This window comes from Carassius carassius, chromosome 15, assembly GCF_963082965.1.
Source record: "Carassius carassius chromosome 15, fCarCar2.1, whole genome shotgun sequence".
NCBI lineage: Eukaryota > Metazoa > Chordata > Actinopteri > Cypriniformes > Cyprinidae > Carassius > Carassius carassius.
In genome coordinates this window covers 7,566,524-7,591,041 of record NC_081769.1, presented here as the reverse complement: position 1 = coordinate 7,591,041, position 24,518 = coordinate 7,566,524, and the positions used below count along the sequence as shown (strand labels likewise).

Genomic DNA, 24,518 nt, shown 5'->3' with positions numbered 1-24,518 from the left:
TTTTTTTACAGATAATTTCTCCAGCCTTTGAAAAAATCCTCTCACAAGGGACACTTGTTGCTGGCATACAAAGATATTTTTTTGCAAGGACATACAAATGAGGAAAGATTACTGCTCTCTCTTTCCAGTAAGTTAGTGGATCATGAGTTCTGGGCAAATACGCATCGTTGATGTATTTTTTCACTTCCACTGTGGGATCAGCTGTAGCATTGTGTATCATCTTGGTTTGATGGATGCGAGTATCAAAAAGTTCACATAAACTGTCCTGTGTTTCTACTGGTGTTGATGTTGATGGTGATGGTGATGATGATGATGATGGGTGTGATGTTGACATTTCTGGGTCTGAATAAAAATGAAAACAGCAATTAGTAACAAATCCTAAACTGACGGCATATATGAAGGATATATTATATTACATGATTCAGATTACATAACATAACACAGACTGAAACTGCTCACCAGGATTTGTGTTTGAACGCATCAGTGAAGCACACTCCAGTGTGATATGCTTTTCAGCTTCCTGGGCTTTGGCAGCATTTCCAAATGCCACATTTTTGAACCTTGGGTCCAGCAGTGTAGCCAGTGCCAAGGCTCTAAAACTCTCATAACCTCCACATCTGGAGTGCAGACCTTCTTGCAGATGTGAGCCTATGAGCCAAAACAGGAGAAACACATATTTATAATAATGACAATAATATAACAGTTATGGCCAATCACATGGGTAGTATGGTCATTGTGGCCTACCTAATTGAACAGTTGATTCCTGCGTTGCATTTCCTTTTTTCTGTGCAAGCTTGTGCTGCAACATCCTGTACAGTGGTATAAGCTTTGAAGCATACACTCTCTTTTCCTCTGACATCTCTGTTGTTGCGAGTTTGAATGGTTGCAGTATTGACAATGATTGTTCAATAATGTCATAATCAATACTTGTCAGGGGAGCAGTATCATTGTTTAAGTTGGAAAGTGCAGCAGCCGCTGGTTCACGTTGGTCATACAAGCGCTGTAGCATGTCAAATGTGCTGTGCCATCTCGTGTCAACCTCCTGTATCAGTTTCAGAGTTGGTCTTCCCATCAAGCTCTGCATCTCCACAAGCTTGTCCTTTGCTTTGCAGCTGGATCTGAACAACCCCACTATCTGTCTGGCCTTCTGGCGTATTTCATTGATGACTGGGGTTTGATCTAGTGCCTTTTTCACAATCAAATTTAAAGTATGAGCAAAACATGGGACATGGCGAAGGTGGAGTAGCTGGGCACTTAGGATCATGTTAGATGTCAGTCACCATGCACTGAACTTTGGAGGTTATTCCCCACTCAGCCATTAGCAAGGCTTTAGCCTCCATGAGATGCTGGGCTGTGTGGGTTTGGTAAAACCTCCTTACACCCAGTACAACAGTTGCCATTTTTGCCTCTGGTGTTATGTAATGGCAAGTCACACACACATATTAATGGAGGACCACATGTCAGCTGTAAGGCTAACAAATTCGGCCTTTTGTAGGTCCTCCATTGTCTTCTCCTTGGCTTTGTTGTACTTTTCGCTGACCATTATTTTAAGCACCTTCCGGGATGGGAGGACATAGCTTGGATCAAGCTTGTTCACAAATGCCCTGAATCCCTCATCGTCCACGATGGTGAAGGGCTGCAGATCCTTCACCACCATGTTTATAAGAGCCTCATCCAATTCCCTCTGTCTGACTTTTAAAAGAGAAGACAAAACATACTTTCAGACAAATACATTGGAAAAATACAGCTTCAATTAGTGCACATCTATTAAAAGTATAGCCTACTGGTTCATTATTTGGAAACCTTCCAGTGTTTATAATCAGTGCTTTATATAACTTATAAACTTTATAAACAGTGTCCCAAAAGGTTGTAATTATATTTAAATTATAATTATATCCCAAACAATGCATACCTTGCTTAGATGGCCCAGCAGTGTCAGTAGCAGGCCTAGGTACAGGGGGAATGCCATCCTCTGCACCCTGCAAAATGGCAGGATGAGTGCTCCTCAAATGGCACATCATGGATGATGTATTGTTGCAGTAGGCTAGCTGCCGATCACAATACACACATCTCACTTTATTTGGGGTTTCTAAATGGAAATGCTCCCACACCACAGATGTACGGCATCTCTTCTGGGGAGCTTCCATTTTATCTATCTATCCAAATCTATCTATCTATCTATATATGAATCGATCTATGTATCTAGATATGTATCTATAATCTATGTATCTATATATGTATCTATCTATAATATATGTATTTATATATGTATCTATAATCTATCTATATATGTATCTATCTATAATATATGTATTTATATATGTATCTGTAATCTATCTATATATGTATCTATCTATTAATCTAGCTGTCTATATATATTTATATCTATGTATCTATTAATGTGTCACTATATGTATACTCTGTCTGTCTCTAGCCTCTCAGTCAATGTGTTGTGTAAATTTAAATGTAAGTCTAAATTGCCTATAACTAATCAAATCGCACTATGTCACAATATCACCAAAAATCCGCTATCTCAAAGTCAAACTCCTCTCACAAAAACCCATGAGGTCAAAATGCGTTTATTTCACTTTTATACAGATGTGCGATTGTGTGGTCTGTTCCCGACCGTTCCAATCAAACGCTGATTCGGCGGACCACACCTGATGAAACAATTAGTGAAACACTTCGAGGCTTCGTTTGGTCATAATCACGTGACATGGGAGTTTCGAATCACGCTTCGGATCAGTGTTTCGACACATCTGCGCTTCGGGATCTCGCAAAGCTTTGGAACGACTGTTTCGCTTCAGCCATCCTTATTGTTTGCTAGTTACCCTGATCTTGTGCCTGTATCTGGTTCTGTCTCAGCTCTGCCTTCTCCATTGTATCTACTGGTGATTGACCCTGTCTTGTCTGACTATCGAAATAAAGCTGCAAATGGATCCCGCCTCTGCTGATGCTTCGCAACAGAAGACTTCGCCACAAAGCGATCATTAATGCAGTTCTCCACTGAGCTATCTGCACAGGGGACCCAGCTCGCCCTGCATCATCACCAACTAAATCGGCTCACCACCCTCACCGATGAGTTAGTGAAGGCACTGCAGGGGTTACAACTAACACCAGCCGCGGCCGCAAACGCCGCCCCCCAAGCCCCGGCTTCCAATCCCACCACATCCTCCTTAACTTCACCAGTAAGCCCACGACTGGCATTCCCGGAGAAATTTGACGGAAATCCTGCCCAATGCAAAGGGTTCTTGCTTCAGTGCTCGCTGTTCGTTAATCAGCAACCCTCACTATACCCCACAGACTCTAGCCGCATTGCCTTTGTGTGCTCACTACTTACCGGGAGAGCGCTGGACTGGGCCACCTCAGTTTGGGGAACGGACGGCTCCTCATTTCCCACCTTCACGACCTTCCTTCAATAGTTTCAAGAGGTCTTCGAACATCCTGCGGAGGGGAAAAGTGCGGGGGATCAATTGTTAACACTGGCACAAGGAAGGAGTACGGCGAATGAATATGCTCTCTCGTTCCGAACTCTCGCCGCCCAGACGGTTTGGGTAGAGGACACACTGAAACTTCTGTTCCGAAGGGGATTGAACTCAGACCTCCAGTCAAAGCTGGCTTGCCGAGATGAGGGGAGAAACCTGAGTGAATTCATTGATCTCACTATCCAGATTGACAATTTAATCCGGTCACGACGTCCTTCCCGAGCCCTGTCTCTATTCCCGCCGGACACCAGCACGGCAGCAGAGCCGATGCAACTCGGATTTACTCATCTCACTCCCGAGGAAAGGGAACGCCGTATGCAGAACCAACTATGCCTTTACTGCGGCCAGGCGGGACACAGGATCTCCTCTTGCTCGATTCGCCCATCATCTAAACCCCGAACGGTGAGTGTCAGTACCCGCGTCACTCCCTCTTCCTCGAGCTTAAGGTTGCCAGTTATCATAACCATTAATGATTATGCTATTCCCACTACTGCACTATTAGATTCTGGGGCAGCTGGTAACTTTGTGTCACATGGATTTGCCCTGCAACATAAAATCAAACTGACCCCTTGTGATCTTCCTTTGGCAGTGGAGGCGCTAGATGGCCGACCCATCGGAGAGGGGAGAGTTTTATCTGTCACAGAGGAGGTAAAACTCCAAATAGGAACCCTTCATTCGGAGCACATCACGTTCTACGTCATCCTTTCACCCAATCACACTGTCATTCGGGGACAACCCTGGCTGCGCAAACACAATCCACACAGCAGTAATGACTTTATGAACTACTTTACTTCTAAAATCGATACTATTAGAGATAAAATTGCAACCATTCAACCGTCAGCTACAGTATCACATCAGACAGTGCACTATAGACCCCCTGAGGAACAGTTCCACTCATTCTCTACCATAGGAGAGGAAGAATTGTATAAACTTGTTAAATCATCTAAACCAACAACATGTATGTTAGACCCTATACCATCTAAGCTCCTAAAAGAGGTGCTTCCAGAAGTCATAGATCCTCTTCTGACTATTATTAATTCCTCATTGTCATTAGGATATGTCCCCAAAACCTTCAAACTGGCTGTTATTAAGCCTCTCATCAAAAAACCACAACTTGACCCCAAAGAACTAGTTAATTATAGACCAATCTCGAATCTCCCTTTTCTGTCCAAGATACTAGAAAAGGTGGTATTCACACAATTATATTCCTTCTTAGAGAAAAATGGTATATGTGAGGATTTCCAGTCAGGATTTAGACCGTATCATAGTACTGAGACTGCTCTCCTTAGAGTTACAAATGATCTGCTCTTATCATCTGATCGTGGGTGTATCTCTCTATTAGTTTTATTGGATCTTAGTGCTGCGTTTGACACAATTGACCACAACATTCTTTTGCATAGACTTGAACACTTTGTTGGCATCAGTGGAAGTGCATTAGCATGGTTTAAATCATACTTATATGACCGCCATCAGTTCGTAGCAGTGAATGAAGATGTATCCTATCGATCACAAGTGCAGTATGGAGTACCTCAAGGCTCAGTACTAGGGCCGCTACTCTTCACGCTTTATATGTTACCCTTGGGAGATATCATCAGGAAACATGGTGTTAGCTTTCACTGTTATGCTGATGATACTCAGCTCTATATTTCTTCGCAGCCCGGTGAAACACACCAATTTGAAAAACTAATGGATTGCATAGTCGATATAAAAAACTGGATGACGAGTAATTTCTTACTGCTAAATTCTGAAAAAACAGAGGTGTTAATTATAGGACCTAAAAACTCTGCTTGTAATAACCTAGAACACTGTCAAAGACTTGATGGTTGCTCTGTCAATTCTTCGTCATCAGTTAGGAACCTAGGTGTGCTATTTGATCGCAATCTTTCCTTAGAAAGCCACGTTTCTAGCATTTGTAAAACTGCATTTTTCCATCTCAAAAATATATCTAAATTACGGCCTATGCTCTCAATGTCAAATGCAGAAATGTTAATCCATGCATTTATGACCTCAAGGTTAGATTATTGTAATGCTTTATTGGGTGGTTGTTCTGCACGCTTAGTAAGCAAACTACAGCTAGTCCAAAATGCAGCAGCAAGAGTTCTTACTAGAACCAGGAAGTATGACCATATTAGCCCGGTCCTGTCAACACTGCACTGGCTCCCTATCAAGCATCGCATAGATTTTAAAATATTGCTTATTACTTATAAAGCCCTGAATGGTTTAGCACCTCAGTATTTGAATGAGCTCCTTTTACATTATAATCCTCTACGTCCGCTACGTTCTCAAAACTCAGGCAATTTGATAATACCTAGAATATCAAAATCAACTGCAGGCAGCAGATCCTTTTCCTATTTGGCGCCCAAACTCTGGAATAACCTACCTAACATTGTTCGGGAGGCAGACACACTCTTGCAGTTTAAATCTAGATTAAAGACCCATCTCTTTAACCTGGCATACACATAACATACTAATATGCTTTTATTATCCAAATCCATTAAAGGATTTTTAGGCTGCATTAATTAGGTAAACCGGAACCGGAAACACTTCCCATAACACCCTATGTACTTGCTACATCATTAGAAGAATGGCATCTACGCTAATATTTGTCTGTTTCTCTCTTGTTCCGAGGTCACCGTGGCCACCAGATCCAGTCTGTGTCCAGATCAGAGGGTCACTGCAGTCACCCGGATCCAGTAGGTATCCAGACCAGATGCTGGATCAGCACCTAGAAAGGACCTCTACATCCCTGAAAGACAGTGGAGACCAGGACAACTAGAGCCCCAGATACAGATCCCCTGTAAAGACCTTGTCTCAGAGGAGCACCAGGACAAGACCACAGGAAACAGATGATTCTTCTGCACAATCTGACTTTGCTGCAGCCTGGAATTGAACTACTGGTTTCGTCTGGTCAGAGGAGAACTGGCCCCCCAACTGAGCCTGGTTTCTCCCAAGGTTTTTTTCTCCATTCTGTCACCGATGGAGTTTCGGTTCCTTGCCGCTGTCGCCTCTGGCTTGCTTAGTTGGGGACACTTCATCTACAGCGATATCGTTGACTTGATTGCAAATAAATGCACAGACACTATTTAACTGAACAGAGATGACATAACTGAATCCAATTATGAACTGCCTTTAACTATCATTTTTGCATTATTGACACTGTTTTCCTAATGAATGTTGTTCAGTTGCTTTGACGCAATGTATTTTGTTTAAAGCGCTATATAAATAAAGGTGACTTTGACTTTGACATCTCCTGGAGGGAGGGGCAAATCACTCAATGGGACCCTACCTGTCAGAATCACTGCCTAGCGAGGATCACACGGACGCCCCTTCCTGACTCTTCTCTACCTGTTCAGAACACGGTGAGAGTAAGTCTGCCCACCGAATATGCAAACCTAGTAGAAGCCTTCAGTACGAGGAAAGCATCACAGCTCCCAGCTCACTGATCAGTTGATTGCGCCATCGATCTGATGCCCGGTGCCACTCCTCCTAAGGTGAGGATCTTCCCATTATCGCAACCAGAATCAGAGGCTATGAAAATTTACATCGAAGAAGAACTGGCCAAAGGATTCATTAGACCCTCGACGTCTCCTGCCTCGGCCGGGTTCTTCTTTGTAAAGAAAAAAGACGGAGGAATGAGGCCGTACATCGATTACCGCGGCCTTAATGACATCACTGTGAAATTCCGTTATCCCCTGCCGTTGGTTCCAGCAGCCATAGAACAACTCCGCCAGGCTAAGTACTACACTAAATTGGATCTGCGCAATGCTTACAACCTGATTCGCATCCGAAAGGGGGACGAATGGAAAACTGCATTCTCAACCACTAGTGGGCACTATGAATATTTGGTTATGCCCTTCGGCCTAGCTAACAGTCCATCGATCTTTCAATCCTTCATGAATGATATGTTTCGGGATATGCTCAACAGTGGAGTAATCGTGTACATCGATGACATTCTGGTGTAGTCAAATTCCCTCGAGGAACACATTCGTCAGGTCAGAGCGGTGTTACAACGCCTAATTCAGTATCAACTCTACGCAAAGGCAGAGAAATGTGAGTTTCATCAAACAAGCACCACTTTCTTGGGGTATGTGATCAGCGAGGAGGGGGTAGCAATGGATGAGAGGAAGGTAAAGGCAGTCCTGGAATGGACGCTCCCTCGGACGGTCAAAGAGTTGCAGCGCTTCCTAGGATTCGCAAACTTCTACCGGCGATTCATTAGAGACTTTAGTTCTATCGCCGCTCCTCTGACTGCCATGACTAAACGTCAATCCACCAAATTAACCTGGTCTTCAGAATCGCAACAGGCCTTCGATGCACTAAGGACTCGGTTCACTTCAGCGCCCATCCTCCGACATCCGGATCCAGGCCACCCCTTCATTGTCGAGGTTGACGCTTCTAACACAGGGGTAGGCGCAATACTTTCTCCACGCCATGGATCACAAGCGAAGTTATATCCCTGTGCCTTCTTTTCTCGCAAATTAACGGCAGCAGAACGGAACTACGATGTGGGCAATCGTGAACTTCTGGCCATGAAATTAGCACTAGAGGAATGGCGCCACTGGCTGGAGGGAGCATCACACCCATTTGTAGTTCTCACCGACCACAAGAATCTCGAATATCTCCGCTCGGCCAAATGACTAAACCCCAGACAAGCAAGGTGGGCGTTGTTCTTCACATGATTTCAGTTTACTGTAACGTATAGACCTGGTTCAAAAAATACCAAGGCTGACGCCCTCTCTCGTCAAACTGAGGAAATGGTCTGCTCAATCGCCAATGACAGTATTCTTCCCGCGAAAATTCTCCTTGCCCCTGTGCAGTGGGACATCATGACTGAAATTAACAGCCTGAATCGTCAGAACCCGCCACCTCCTGAATGTCCCGCAAATCTCACCTATGTTCCAGAATCCCTACGAGAACACCTATTAACCCAGGTACATGTGTCACCCAGTTCAGGTCACCCCGGTATCACTGCCACAGCACATCTGCTCAAGAACCAATTCTGGTGGCCCACTCTGTTAATTGATACCACCAAATTCGTCCAGAACTGCACCATCTGCAGCATGTCTAAAACCCCCAGACAACTACCAGCAGGACTGCTACAACCACTGCCCACACCACAACGCCCATGGTCTCACATCGCCATCGACTTCATCACTGATCTTTCCAACTCACAAGGTAATACTACTATCCTCACTATTATCGATCGATTTTCCAAAGCCTGCCGTCTAATTCCCCTGCCAAAACTTCCCACCTCCTTTGAAACAGCTGAACTAATGTTCAATTATGTATTTCGTTTCTACGGTTTACCGGAGGACATTGTCTCGGACCGGGGTCCTCAATTCACCTCAAGAGTATGGACTGCCTTTTTCAAACATCTGAATGTGAACATTAGCCTCACATCTGGCTCTCATCCTCAGTCCAACGGACAGACTGAACGCCTGAATCAGGAAATTATTCGGTTCCTTCGATCCTATTGCCAACGACGACAGACGGACTGGAGCAGGTACTTGTTTTGGGCGGAGTATGCACAGAATTCTCTCATGAAGCCAGCTACGGGGGAGACCCCCTTCAAATGCGTGCTAGGTTTCCAACCACCCTTGTTCCCCTGGGCTGGCGAGCCCACCGACCTCCCCTCAGTCACAGATTGGTTGCAACGCAGTGAGGAGGTCTGGGACCGAGCTCATACCCATCTACTTCATGCAGTAAGAAGACAGGAACAGCAGGCTAACCAACACCGACGCCTCAGCCCCGCATACCTCCCAGGACAGTGGGTCTGGCGCTCCACTAAAGATCTACGTCTCACACTCCCATGCAAAAAACTCAGTCCCAGGTATGTCGGTCCCTTCAAAATCTTGAGACAAATAACTCCAGTTTCGTTCCGTTTAGATCTGCCCACTAATTATCGTATCTCTCCAACATTCCATGTATCACTTCTAAAACCTGCTGGTGGTCCGGGAGGAGAACCGGAGGATGAAGCCAGACAGCAGAATCCCTCGCCTATTCTGGTGGACGGCGAGGAGGCGTATCGAGTGCACAAGTTGCTTGACTCCAGGCGCCGGGGTGGCACTCTCCAGTATCTGGCCGATTGGGAGGGGTACGGGCCGGAGGAGCATTCTTGGATCAGAGCTGGAGATATCCTCGACCCCACACTCACAGAGTTTCATCAGACGCATCCGGAAAAACCTGCCCCTCGACCTCGTGGTAGACCCCGGCGTCGGTTGCTTCCTCGTGTCAGGAGCCGCTCGCAGGGGGAGGGCTCTGTTACAAAGGAAGCTCCCGAGCTGTCTCCTTCCCACCACCAGAGGGAACTCTCACCTGAATATTGACTGTACCCATTGAACTCCAATTCCCATCCTGCCGCATTCCAAGGACTAATTACACACACACCTGCAAATAATATACACACACACACATATAAACAGCTCACTCACTCCTACTCACCGCGAAGTCTTGATTTGCCCCGGCTGTCACTTCTGAGCGTTTGTATACATTTATTCTGCCTTCTTGTTTTGACCTGGACTGTTTAACGTTTATCGATTGTTCTCTGCCTGCCCTGATTCGGATTGACCTGTTCCTGTGATTGTTTGCTAGTTACCCTGATCTTGTGCCTGTATCTGGTTCTGTCTCAGCTCTGCCTTCTCCATTGTATCTACTGGTGATTGACCCTGTCTTGTCTGACTATCGAAATAAAGCTGCAAATGGATCCCGCCTCTGCTGATGCTTCGCAACATATGTATTCGCAATCCGGAACAGTCTATACCTCCATTATTAAATCTGTTAGAAACATTTGGTAAACTCTCCGGTTACTCACTAAATTGGCAAAAAAGTGAATTTTTGGCAGTGACTGATAATATTGACCAAGCCTTTTTGCATAGTTTACCTTTTAAAATAGCCATAAGTAACTTGAAATATCTTGGAGTTAATATACCTAGAAACCCTAAGGAGATATATAAGCATAATTATTTAACTACTGTATGATAGAAAACTTAAAAAGGAATATAAAATGCTGGCGGACCCTACCTTTATCGATGATGGGGCGTGTTAATGCTATTAAAATGGTGACATTGCCCAGATTCTTGTATCTTTTTCAGAACTTACCAATATATTTGCCTAAAAAGTTCTTCAAAACTTTAGACTCTATTGTACTGCCATTTGTCTGGGGCTTTAAAACACATAGAATATCTAAATTACTAAGTCACTGGGGGGTTTAGGTCTACCAAACTTTCAGCACTACTTCTGGGCTGCCAATTGTAGAGCCTTAACTTACTGGTATGACCCACACCCAGATAGTTTCTCAGATGATCTTCCTCCATGGCTTGTGATTCATGGCTTCAAACTCGACTCTCTCCTCATTGCTGTTTGCAGCTCCAGAGACATCTAAAGCTGCAGTAGGATCCCACTTTATCATTAATGATTTTCTTAGGATATGGCATCAGATCAGCCAGACATTTAAACTCCCAAATACCTCTTTGTTTGCTCCAATCAGTCGTAACCATGCCTTTAAACCTTCACTCTTAGATCCAGTTTTCACAGGCTGGGCTAGTAAAGGAATTCTCACCTTGAGGGATTTATATATGGACAAAAGATTTGCTACATTTTCTCAGCTAAAAGAGAAGTACCACCTTCACACTTTTTCAGATACCTACAAATTAGAAATTATGTCCGTTCCACTATGCCAAATTTTGAAACATTATCAGCTGATAATGAATTACACAAATTGCTCACTTGCACCCCCAGCACCCCGAAGTTAATCACAACATTTGTAGATTTCTTTACAATTCAATTAGATATCTCTACTAATCATCTGAAAAATGATTGGAAAAATGAATTGGGTATTCAGGTTTCTGAGGAGGATTGGGCAAAATGTCTTAAGAATATATACACCTGCTCTATTAATCCCAGACACCAGCTGATTCAGTACAAGGTGCTGCATAGAATACACTATTCAAGAGTCAAACTGAACACTTTTTATTCTACTGTTTCCCCACTCTGCAATAAGTGCGAATCTGCGGAGGGCTCTCTTGGTCACATTTTCTGGACTTCTGTGAATTTTGGTCAGAAGTCTTTAAATTTCTCTCTGATGCTTATGCGTGTGAGCTTCCTTTAGATCCTGCGACTGCTGTTCTTGGCTGGTCAGTTTCCTAGCAGCGTCTTAGCCATGCTTTTTGAGTGCCTATACAGTATGGTATGATGATTGCAAAATAATCTATTCTTTCTGTGTTGAAGCCGCTATTCAAAACTTGGTTGTCAGAACTCTCCTCCACCCTGCATGTGGAAAGACTTAGATATAGCGTTTCTGGAAATATAGATCAGTTTGATGCTTCTTGGAGGCCTCTTTTCAATCACCTGGTAAAAACCTCTACAAATGGCAATGCTATTTGAAATATAATTTTCTTTTCTTGTAATTGCTATCTTCTTTAACTTCTGTGTCAATCTTCTGTTGTAGATCTATACGCTCTGTTATTTTGATAATTTTCATTAAGTAATGCCCTTGTGAGGTAAAAAAAGGCCTAGGTTGTTATCTAATATTATTATTATTATCATATAATTGTTATTATTACAATATTATTTCACCTTGTCTATGATGCCATATTGTGCAATAACTTGCCTTGAACCCCTTTGCCTTTCTTTGGTGATGTGGTTATCTGCTAAACTAAATTTAATTGAAGGAATTGTTTGTTTTTGTTTATTTTGTCCTGTCTTCTGATTGTACTGTTTATGTATCTGAAAATGCAAAAATACCACAATAAATATAATATACAAAAAAAAAAATGATTACAGATCTTACCTCTTTAGTTAATTCTGAAAAATATTGCATTGAATCGACTGAAATGCACTGTACTATACTTTTAAATAATGATTGTAGAAATGCATATAGAGTATTTAAATCATTTATAAAAATTGTTCAAAGAAAACTAATATGTGTTTTAAGGATGTAGTCAGATCATTAAAAGGATTTTTAATGGTTATAATGGTTATAGATCATGAAATGTGTTGGCAACTATTTATAATAAGCTCTCATTCGGTTTACATTAATTAATGCATTAACTAAAATGAACTAACAATGAACAATCTATTTTTCTGATTATTTATTAATCCTTTTTTAAAGGGTTAGTTCATCGAAAAATCATAATTATGTTATTAATAACTCACCCTCATGTCATTCCAAACCCATGAGACCTCCGTTTATCTTTGGAACACAGTTTAAGATATTTTAGATTTAGTCAGAGAGCTCTCAGTCCCTCCATTGAAACTGTGTGTATGGTATACTGTCGATGTTCAGAAAGGTAAGAAAAACATCATCAAAGTAGTCCATGTGACATCAAAGGGTCAGTTAGAATTTTTTGAAGCATCGAAAATACATTTTGGTCCAAAAATAGCAAAAACTACGACTTTATTCATCATTGTCTTCTCTTCCGTGTCTATTGTGAGAGAGTTCAAAACAAAGCAATTTGTGATATCCGATTCGCGAACGAATCATTCAGATCTTTTTGAACCAGTTCACCAAATCGAACTGAATCATTTTAAATGGTTCGCGTCTCCAATACGCATTAATCCACAAATGACTGTCACAGGTCGGGTGGCCCAAGCTAGACTGTGCCCACCCCTGAACCAGGACCACCTCGAGGAGCGTATCAGAGGGAAGAGACGGAGACAGAGAATAAATTTAACAAGTTTTATTTTGAAGTAAAAGCAAATTGAAAATCCTAATCTAAAATCTTCTTCTTTGTTGCCCTCAGGAATCGAAGGTGAACAGTGCAGCGACCGGGGACTCTTCCGCCCTCTTCCTCTGTGAGGACCCCGCAATGGATGGACAGAGAACAGGTGGGTGGTCAAGTAGTGCTTTCACAGGTGGAGATACGATTGGCAAGCAAGTGGTCTGGTGCGTCTCCTCTGGCAATTAGGTACTTCTAACCTTCCTTCCTCCTTTCACAGATGCAGAATTTGGGACGGATGGATATCAGTCAGGTACGTATACAGCAGATACACAGCCTTCAGGTGGGGATGTGTTTGGCAAGTGAGAGGTCCGGTAAGTCTCCAACGGTAAGTATGTAATTCCAACCTTCCTTCCTTCCTTCCTTCCTTCCTTCCTTCGTTCACAGGTGCGAAATTTGAGGTGAATGATATCAGTCGGGTGCGTATACGGCAGGTGCACGGTCTTACGGTAAGATGGTTAGGGGAGTCTTCCTTGGGAGGGATGTAGTCAGGCTCTTCTACTTGCTTTGTAACACCGGAGCAGGGCCTTAGGCAGGTACACAGCAAGCCGGTGAGTAGTTAGGTACGGGGCACACTAAATGGCGACTCCAACACGGCACACTGTTCCCACGCTTGCTCACAGCGGGGGCGGGCACTTCTCCAATACCAAGGAGTTACACGTGGTAACAGACTCAAAGCCAACAAGGTAAACGGGGCTTCTCCTGACACTGACAGAGTGGGTATTCCAGACCAAGCGCGTCAGCCTCACATTCGTGACAAAAGGACGGTCACCTCTCTCAGCACAGGTGGGCCACAAGGATGCAGCAAACTCAAAGTCGACAGGCTGCGCGGGATTTCTACTGAGACAGACAGGATGAATGCTTCAAACAAAGTATACAATTCACATGCGTTGGAAGGAACAAACACTTCTCACAATCCAGATGAATGGCAGGAATACAGCAGACTCGAAGTCAACAGGCTGAACGGGGCTTCTTCTGAGACAGACAGAATGGATGTTTAAGGCAAGTATACAGTTTACATGCATTGGAAGGAACGAACACTTCTCACCATACAGTTGAATGGCAGGGATACAGCAGACTCGAAGTCAACAGGCTGAACGGGGCTTCTTCTGAGACAGACAGAATGGATGTTTCAGGCAAGTATACAGCTCACATCCATTTGGAAGGAACAAACACTTCTCACAATACAGTTGAATGGCAGGGATACAGCAGACTTGAAGTCAACAGGCTGAACGGGGCTTCTTCTGAGACAGACAGAATGGATGTTTCAGGCAAGTATACAGTTCACATGCATTGGAAGGAACGAACACTTCCTCACCATACAGTTGAATGGCAGGGATACAGCAGACTCGAAGTCAACAGGTTGCACAGGGCTTTTACTGAGGCAGATAGTAAATATTTCAACAGGGCATCTCTTCTCCTATTAGCACAACAGAGGGGTTAATTCACATCCCAGATGATAATTCCTCAACATCCATACAGTTGGAACAGATCAATGTCACAGAACTCTTATTATTGACAGTCAGCCCGCATAACACATGGAGAGTGCATGGCAAAAAGGAATATAGCTTTCACACCCACGACAATTCCACTTCAAGCATATAATGTGGGGGAAAACATCAAATTTAGGCACTGCAAACTCACTTCACAAAGTGCAATTTAAAGCCAGCACTCACGTTCGGGTCTCTGTCCGAGGGAGGGGGAAGGGGGGGCGCGATCCTCAATGCTGATGAAGGATGTTCTGAGATGTTTTTCTTCACAGACACCGGCAGAGTTCACATCATTATTTATAATGGAGGGAGAGATAAGAGATCGGTAATGAATCAATACAATCCACTCAGTGATATTTATGATCGTGATCCAAACACTCCAAACCACATCCAAATCAGTGTCGAACACGTGCAGTTACGAGACTCAGTTCTCGGTTACTTAGCTCCTCTCCAATGCAAACGGGGTATTTCACTCTCCTCTTGTTGTCCTCGAGTCCCTCATCAAGGCAACACTCTCCTCTTCATTCACCAGTCCTCCAAATCCCTGTTACCACCCAGTAAAACAACTTTTTCACAAGAGAGAAAAAACCCCCCAACTGCCTCTCTCTCTTGCTTTTTATCCCTCCCATATTGACGAGGCCTCACCCAAACTCTCCGAGTAAATCCCCCACACCTGTTTGCCAATCCGTCATTTGGGGTTGTCATGGCAACAAACGCACATACAGGCCTGGGGACGGGGTTACACTCAAAGCGTCCCACCGGGAACACTGCTTCAGCAGGAATAAGTTCCAGATGCTATTTGTCACACCGTGACATACCCCCCTGCCAAACCGTTCTAGTCCCGAGAATGGTCTCCAGAAACCCAGTCTCCAAACCTGGCTGGAGGCTGACCTCGATTCTCTCGCTGGGACCGTCGAGGTGGGGAAATGGGTGCTTCAGGTCGTAGCCCTAGACCTAAGCCTCTTGGAATCACCGCCCATCCTACCAGCGGGGGCATCCCGGACGTTTCGACCGGTGGATTCTCTACAACACATTTTGGGTAGTTTGGGAAAGGGCGGATCAAATTGCGGTGTAACACCTGTTCGGGGCCCGCCTTTCCTTCTGGCCACAATGCATATACGGGTTGGTCTGGGTGTGGCTGTCGCTGGACGACAAACGGCTGAGCCTCCCACCGGTCACCTAATTTTCCCTTCCCTTTTCGGCGATTGTCCCGCACCAACACCCTCTCCCCTGGCAGTAGCGGTGCCTCTCGAGCCGTCCGGTCATACAACCTCTCGTTCTTTAACGCTGCTCGGTTAATCTGGCCCGAGACTCGTTCGTACGCCAACTGGAGATGTTGATGATGTCCCGTCACCCAATCTGTCAAGCTACTTCCCTCTTCCCCTGCAGTGGTCCCCAGAAGCATATCCATCGGAAGTCTCACATGTCTACCAAACATCAGGTAGGTGGGGGCGTAACCAGTGGTACTTTGCACACTGTTGTTATAGGCCTGTACCATCACCGGGAGCCTGTCGACCCAATGGCCTTGCTGTTCCTCCTCTAAGGTTCCTAATAAACTCAGCAAGGTCTGATTAAACCTCTCGCACCCCCCGTTCCCTTGGGGGTGATAGGGAGTCGTATGGGTCGTCTTGCATCCGTACAGCTGGTACAGCTCATGGATCACCCTGGACTCAAAGTTGGTTCCTTGGTCTGAGTGGAAAATTTCAGGGCATCCGAATGGTTGGATCACATACCTCCAGAGGGCGTTGGCAGTCGTAATGGCGGTTTGGTCCACAGTTGGGATGGCCCAAGCATACTTGGTAAACAGATCGGTTACCACGAGGATGTTCTGGATCCGATCCACTGGTCGTCCCAAAGTCAGATAATCCATGGCCACCATATGCAGCGGTGCCATGGCCTGAATCGGAACCAGCGGTGCCCGTAACTCCTTCTTGGTCTTAAACAACGTGCAGCGTGGGCACCTCTGAAGGTAAGTCCTCGTGGTACCCTCCATCCCGGGCCAGTAGAAGTGTCGCCTCACCAGTGCTAATGTCCTCTCCTGCCCCTGATGTCCCATCCTGGTGTGATATGCCTCCAACAAAGCCTGACAACGCCCTTCAGGGACCACGATTTGACAGACCTCATCGCCCCGGCCTGGGTCCTGGAGGACCCTACAGAGCACACCTTCCTTCAAATAGAGTTTCCCCCTCTGTCCCAGCAGGCCCCGCACAATCCGAGTCTGAGCCCGGCAATCAGGGCACGATGAGACCCCAGGGATGTGTCTCGTACGACCACCACTCCTTTCTGTGGCACCACGACTCCATGAATCTTTAGATCGGTCACAAGGTACCCCACATACGGGATGTCGAGACCATTTGCCCCACGTAGCGTCAACCAGGGGGCTTCCGCAGGCGGTCGACCTTCGGTGCCAAACAACTCATGGGCCAAGCTTTCGGTGAATAGGGTGACTTGGGAGCCTGTATCCAAGAGGCACTGCACTTCCTGGTCATTGACCTGAACCACCACCACCGGGCAACAGCCCACCAAGCGGCTCCTAGAAGTTGTAGGCAGGGAGGGGTCTGATAAGGGGGTCCCAACCACTTGACCCACAGTGGCCGGAAACTCTAAAAAACCCCTTGCGATGCACGTTGAGCAGGACACTGACGAAAGTAATGTCCTGGCTCTCCACAACCGTTGCAGATGGGACGCCCACGCTCATCCCACTGAAATCGAGAGCCCGAAGGTCAGGATGGACGGCGGTCAGGGGGACAATTCCCATCGGAGTAAGCCCGCTCCCGCGGTAAAGAGGACACTTGGAGGAGCTCTCGATGAAGCTCCTTCATAAAAGATTTAGACAGGTCAGACATTTGTTCCCGCACATCTCTCTTCAACTCTTCCCGGAGGGCCTGCTTCCAGTCAGATGTCGTAGTAGTCGAAGGGGTGCCAACAACACTCGTGGCTAGGCAGCTGGGAGGATCTACATTCTCCATGTGATCACGCTCAAGGGCCAGTGCTTCTTGTCGAAGCTCTTCAAAGGTCAGGTTCGGGGTTCGTCGAAATTGCACCCGCAGACTTTGACGCACAGGGCCCTCCGATAAAGATCGGTGCTGCCTGAACTTCTCTCCTCACTTCCCCTTCCAAGGAGTTTAAAACAAACTGAACCTTCTGCGGGGCACTCAGACCTTGGAGCCCAGCCAGGTACTCCACCTGGATCTTCCACATCGACAAGCTCATTTCAGATCCCGGGCCTCCATACTTCGGAGCCCACGGAGCCCCCACAAAGATCGGCATGACGGGCTGCCGTGCCCTAGGCTCTTCCTCTTCTGCCATCTCAACCTCTGGTCGCTCAACTCGAGGTAGACCCTGCCGACTACGCCAAAGAAATCTGTCACAGGTCGGGTGGCCCAAGCTAGACTGTGCCCACCCCTGAACCAGGACCACCTCGAGGAGCGTATCAGAGGGAAGAGACGGAGACAGAGAATAAATTTAACAAGTTTTATTTTGAAGTAAAAGCAAATTGAAAATCCTAATCTAAAACCGTCTTCTTTGTTGCCCTCAGGAATTGAAGGTGAACAGTGCAGCGACCGGGGACTCTTCCGCCCTCTTCCTCTGTGCGGACCCCGCAATGGATGGACAGAGAACAGGTGGGTGGTCAAGTAGGTCTTTCACAGGTGGAGATACGATTGGCAAGCAAGCGGTCTGGTGCATCTCCTCTGGCAATTAGGTACTTCTAACCTTCCTTCCTCCTTTCACAGATGCGAAATTTGAGGTGAATGATATCAGTCGGGTGCGTATACGGCAGGTGCACGGTCTTACGGTAAGATGATTAGGGGAGTCTTCCTTGGGAGGGATGTAGTCAGGCTCTTCTACTTGCTTTGTAACACCGGAGCAGGGCCTTAGGCAGGTACACAGCAAGCCGGTGAGTAATTAGGTAGGGGGCACACTAAATGGCGACTCCAACACGGCACACTGTTCCCACGCTTGCTCACAGCGGGGGCGGGCACTTCTCCAATACCAAGGAGTTACACGTGGTAACAGACTTAAAGCCAACAAGGTAAACGGGGCTTCTCCTGACACTGACAGAGTGGGTATTCCAGACCAAGCGCGTCAGCCTCACGTTCGTGACAAAAGGGCGGTCACCTCTCTCAGCACAGGTGGGCCACAAGGATGCAGCAAACTCAAAGTCGACAGGCTGCGCGGGATTTCTACTGAGACAGACAGGATGAATGCTTCAAACAAAGTATACAATTCACATGCATTGGAAGGAACAAACACTTCTCACAATCCAGATGAATTCCAGGAATACAGCAGACTCGAAGTCAACAGGCTGAACGGGGCTTCTTCTGAGGCAGACAGAATGGATGTTTCAGGCAAGTATACAGTTCACATGAATTGGAAGGAACGAACACTTCTCACCATACAGTTGAATGGCAGGGATACAGTAGACTCGAAGTCAACAGGCTGAACGGGGCTTCTTCTGAGACAGACAGAATGGATGTTTCAGGCAAGTATACAGCTCACATGCATTTGGAAGGAACGAACACTTCTCACAATACAATTGAATGGCAGGGATACAGCAGACTCGAAGTCAACGGGCTGAACGGGGCTTCTTCTGAGGCAGACAGAATGGATGTTTCAGGCAAGTATACAGTTCACATGCATTGGAAGGAACGAACACTTCTCACCATACAGTTGAATGGCAGGGATACAGTAGACTCGAAGTCAACAGGCTGAACGGGGCTTCTTCTGAGACAGACAGAATGGATGTTTCAGGCAAGTATACAGTTCACATGCATTGGAAGGAACGAACACTTCTCACCATACAGTTGAATGGCAGGGATACAGTAGACTCGAAGTCAACAGGCTGAACGGGGCTTCTTCTGAGACAGACAGAAGGGATGTTTCAGGCAAGTATACAGCTCACATGCATTTGGAAGGAACGAACACTTCTCACAATACAGTTGAATGGCAGGGATACAGCAGACTCGAAGTCAACAGGCTGAACGGGGCTTCTTCTGAGACAGACAGAATGGATGGTTCAGGCAAGTATACAGTTCACATGCATTGGAAGGAACTAACACTTCCTCACCATAGTTGAATGGCAGGGATACAGCAGACTCAAAGTCAACAGGTTGCACAGGGCTTTTACTGAGGCAGATAGTAAATATTTCAAACAGGGCGATCCTCAATGCTGTTGAAGGATGTTCTGAGATGTTTTTCTTCACAGACACTGGCAGAGTTCACATCACCATTTATAATGGAGGGAGAGATAAGAGACCGGTAATGAATCAATACAATCCACTCAGTGATATTTACAACCCAAATTCCGGAAAAGTTGGGACGTTTTTTAAATTTTAATAAAATGAAAACTAAAAGACTTTCAAATCACATGAGCCAATATTTTATTCACAATAGAACATAGATAACATAGCAAATGTTTAAACTGAGAAAGTTTACAATTTTATGCACAAAATGAGCTCATTTCAATTTTGATTTCTGCTTCTGGACCATGTTCACATATGGCTTCCTTTTTGCATGATAGAGCTTTAGTTGGCATCTGCTGATGGCACGGCGGATTGTGTTTACCGACAGTGGTTTCTGAAAGTATTCCTGGGCCCATTTAGTAATGTCATTGACACAATAATGCCGATGAGTGATGCAGTGTCGTCTGAGAGCCCGAAGACCACGGGCATCCAATAAAGGTCTCCGGCCTTGTCCCTTACGCACAGAGATTTCTCCAGTTTCTCTGAATCTTTTGATGATGTTATGCACTGTAGATGATGAGATTTGCAAAGCCTTTGCAATTTGACGTTGAGGAACATTGTTTTTAAAGTTTTCCACAATTTTTTTAAGCAGTCTTTCACAGATTGGAGAGCCTCTGCCCATCTTTACTTCTGAGAGACTCTGCTTCTCTAAGACAAAGCTTTTATAGCTAATCATGTTACAGACCTGATATCAATTAACTTAATTAATCACTAGATGTTCTCCCAGCTGAATCTTTTCAAAACTGCTTGCTTTTTTAGCCATTTGTTGCCCCCGTGCCAACTTTTTTGAGACCTGTAGCAGGCATTAAATTTTAAATGAGCTAATTAAGTGGATAAAAGTGTAAAATTTCTCAGTTTAAACATTTGCTACGTTATCTATGTTCTATTTTGAATAAAATATTGGCTCATGTGATTTGAAATTCCTTTAGTTTTCATTTTATTAAAATTAAAAAACGTCCCAACTTTTCCGGAATTCGGGTTGTATGATCGTGATCCAAACACTCCAAACCACATCCAATTCAGTGTCGAACACGTCCAGTTACGAGACTCAGTTCTCGGTTACTTAGCTCCTCTCCAATGCAAACGGGGTATTTCACTCTCCTCTTGTTGTCCTCGAGTCCCTCATCAAGGCATCACTCTCCTCTTCATTCACCAGTCCTCCAAATCCCTGTTACCACCCAGTAAAACAACTTTTTCACAAGAGAGAAAAACCACCCCAACTGCCTCTCTCTCTTGCTTTTTATCCTCTCCAATATGACGAGGCCTCACCCAAACTCTCCAAGTAAATCCCCCACACCTGTTTGCCAATCCGTCATTTGGGGTTGTCATGGCAACAAACGCACATACAGGCCTGGGGACGGGGTTACACTCAAAGCGTCCCACCGGGAACGCTGCTTCAGCGGGAATAAGTTCCAGATGTACGGTGTCCATATTAGGACATCCTCATACCTCACACATAGGAAGACAAGGCATCATGCCTCAGACTAAAAGGCTTCAGTCATTGAACAAAACGGCATCGTGCCTCAGACTGAAAAGCTTCATGTCTCAGGAAAAACAATGTCAGGTGTCAGGTCTCGTACAATTAGGCATCAGACGAAACAGCCTCAGACAAAAAGGCATCAGACATAAAGGCATCAGACGAAACAGCCTCAGACATAAAGGCATCAGACGAAACAGCATCAGACGAAACAGCCTCAGACATAAAGGCATCAGACATAAAGGCATCAGACTAAAAGGCATCAGACGAAACAGCCTCAGACATAAAGGCATCAGACGAAACAGCCTCAGACTAAAAGGCATCAGACTAAAAGGCATCAGACTAAAAGGCATCAGACGAAACGGCATCAGACTAAAAGGCATCAGACGAAACGGCATCAGACATAAAGGCATCGGACGAAACGGACTCAGGTGGTGTTTGGAGGTTCGCATTGCCCCGCCCCATGTGACGTGACGTCACATGTACGTGGTTCAGATCAGATACAACAACAGCTGATGGAGGAGGTAACTCGCCATGATATATCTATTTATATATTTGCTTTCATTAAATGTTACACTTATTACATTGTATACAGAAGATAACGTGCATTTCGCGAGTTTTATTTGCACGTTTAAAAAGTTAGATGACATATTTCAACTAGCTATTAGTTTTCACTGAAAACTATAATGATAGCTAGTTGAAATATGTCATCTAACTTTTTAAACGTGCAAATAAAACTCGCGAAATGCACGTTATCTTCTGTATACAACTTAGGCTAATTCACGATCGTGAAGTTAACACGTTTTTTCGAGCTATTAGACTGCATGATTAAAATGTGATTGTCTATGTAAATACATTTAAAAAAAAATCAATAGCGTTAGACTCATCAAAAGCAAACATTAGGCTAACAAGGCTGGAAAGGGATGGTGACGGACGGAAGTAAGTTAATTATTTTATATTATTATGTAGGAAGGATATAATTATGGATAATATAAGTTTTTATATTTAAATGCATCTGAAATATCATCGAGAGTCCCATCTCCCCTCACCCCAAACGTCGGTCCGCTCAGTGAATATCACTATATCAACTATTTCAACCTCTGGTAATATGCTAACGTCATATTGTATTACAACGTTTTCAGGAAAGAAATATGGATAAGGTGAAGGCTTATGACAGTCTAAAACAACAACTGGATAATGGTATGTAGGCCTAATGAGCTTTTTGGAGTAATATTGAAAGATATTGTAATTATATTACTTATTTTATCATTACATGTGCATGGAATGGAAACTTTACAAATTGTATTCACTTCTGCTTTGCCTCATATGTAGATGAGCTTACTCAAAAGGGCTTTGATGCCAGAGTCAAGCACTTATTGAGTGGAGTAGAGGAACATAGTGCTGGAGAAGGAACATCAGGTATCCTGTTATTTATTTTTACATATTGGAAAAACTTTTTTTTATTTAATTTTATTATATTTGTTTATTTAATTTTCTTCTAGCCTATATATTTTGTTTTTCTCTTTAACATTCCAGAGACAAGCAAAGTAAAAAATCAGAAGACATTCATGGGTAAGAAGACAAAATGTATAGCATCCTACAGAAATATTGTCACCTTTGTCAAATATGAGCAAAATAGGCCTAGTCTTTGCCTTTTAAAGAGGTCATGGCATGCCATTTCATTTTTCTGATCTAAAACCTGTGGGATGACCTGACGAAGAGAGTCCATTAGACCTCTGAATCTAAGGAATGGAGGAATAGTCTCAGATACCTTGTCATGTATTCTACAGAAAATTCAGAGCTGTTATTTTGCCAAAGGGGGCATACACAAAGCATTAAAGGAAGGGACACAAATATATTTGAGCAACAAATAATTATGTCAGAATTTTTTTTTTCAATGTAATTAAGGGTTACATATTTTGTGAATACTTTGAATAAAAGATAAAGAACACACATTTTCCCATACCCTGGTTTGCTCATATTTACCAAGGGTGCCAAGGAAAGTAAATTCAACCGTCATTATAAAACAGTTGTTTTGTTTGCCAATTCTTTCATTTAAAAATGATCGTGTAACGGAATTTTTATGTCTGTATTACAGATGCAGCACGTATTTTTACCAAAGCAAAACAGTCAATGAAACCACAGGTGAAGAAATGCCAGTTTCCCCTCCGTCAAAAAGGACAACCCCTTTTAAAGGTTAGTTGCTGCAATAATTAAGTCGGCTTTAGAAAGCCAACTTAATAATCTACTAGTTAAGCATTTGATTATTATTAAATTGGCTTGAAAAAGCCAAATTACTGAAATGCTATTTAAATTTATTATTATTATTATTTATGAGACTAAACTGTCTGACTCTAACTAGCCCTTGGGCTTTCAAGCTAGAAGCACCAAACTCTGGTCTAGCCATACATCCAAAATTCTAGCTTTTAAAACTATTTCAAACTTAATTCTGTCAAAAAACTAATTTAAACTTTCTCAAGCCAGCATCAAAGTTGGTCTTGTCAAATGTTACTATGTAGTTATAACCATTGTGTCTCATGTTACAAGATAAAAATGACTCCCATGGAGTGGAAACCAAGAACTGCGAAAAGACCAGGCAGATATCAAAAAATCATCCTTGAAGAGGCCCCACCACGGATGATTGTCACAGGCACTGAGGGGTATGATGAGCTCCTAAAACTTGGCCAGGAAGCATTTTGGCCAGATAAAGAGAGAGAGGGGAGTGTATTTACCCTCTGTCAGGCAGATGGGACGCGGTGGACGAAGGAACAGTTCAATCAGGAATTTGGATCCGTGGCAGAGATCCCAACCCTCTGGAAGCGAACATTTTACATTGGATGTAGAGAAATGGGTATCATAATGTTCAAATTACATGTCATGTGTGTTATAAACTTGCTCTTGTCTTAATACAATACCAATTTCATGTTGTATCTACAGATTTAATTTGCCTTGATGAAGCCAGCTCAATATCAGGTATGTACTGTAAGTTTTGATGACATTTTAAATACCATGGATGTTTTGTAATACATAATAGTTGTTCATTGATTATAGTGTTTAGTATGTGTTCCATTTATTTATGTATTGCTCCCTTTTTTCCAAGAAATTGA

The 24,518-nt window shown here is 44.1% G+C and overlaps 1 long non-coding RNA gene across 5 annotated transcripts; it reads right to left on the bottom strand.

Annotated features, from left to right (window-relative positions):
* Window positions 1-13,896: 13,896 nt before the first annotated feature.
* LOC132158063 (uncharacterized) lies at window positions 13,897-19,843 on the bottom strand. 5 transcript variants are annotated; one of them, XR_009437653.1, is made up of 3 exons: window positions 19,820-19,843; window positions 19,080-19,550; window positions 13,897-14,304 (listed from the first exon to the last, which is right to left on the bottom strand). It is a non-coding gene; the product is annotated as an uncharacterized LOC132158063 (long non-coding RNA). The 5 variants fall into 5 exon arrangements; XR_009437651.1 differs by lacking the exon at window positions 19,820-19,843 and adding an exon at window positions 19,625-19,767; XR_009437650.1 differs by lacking the exon at window positions 19,820-19,843 and adding an exon at window positions 19,618-19,765 and having other exon boundaries at window positions 19,080-19,544.
* Between the last annotated feature and the right edge of the window lie 4,675 nt (window positions 19,844-24,518).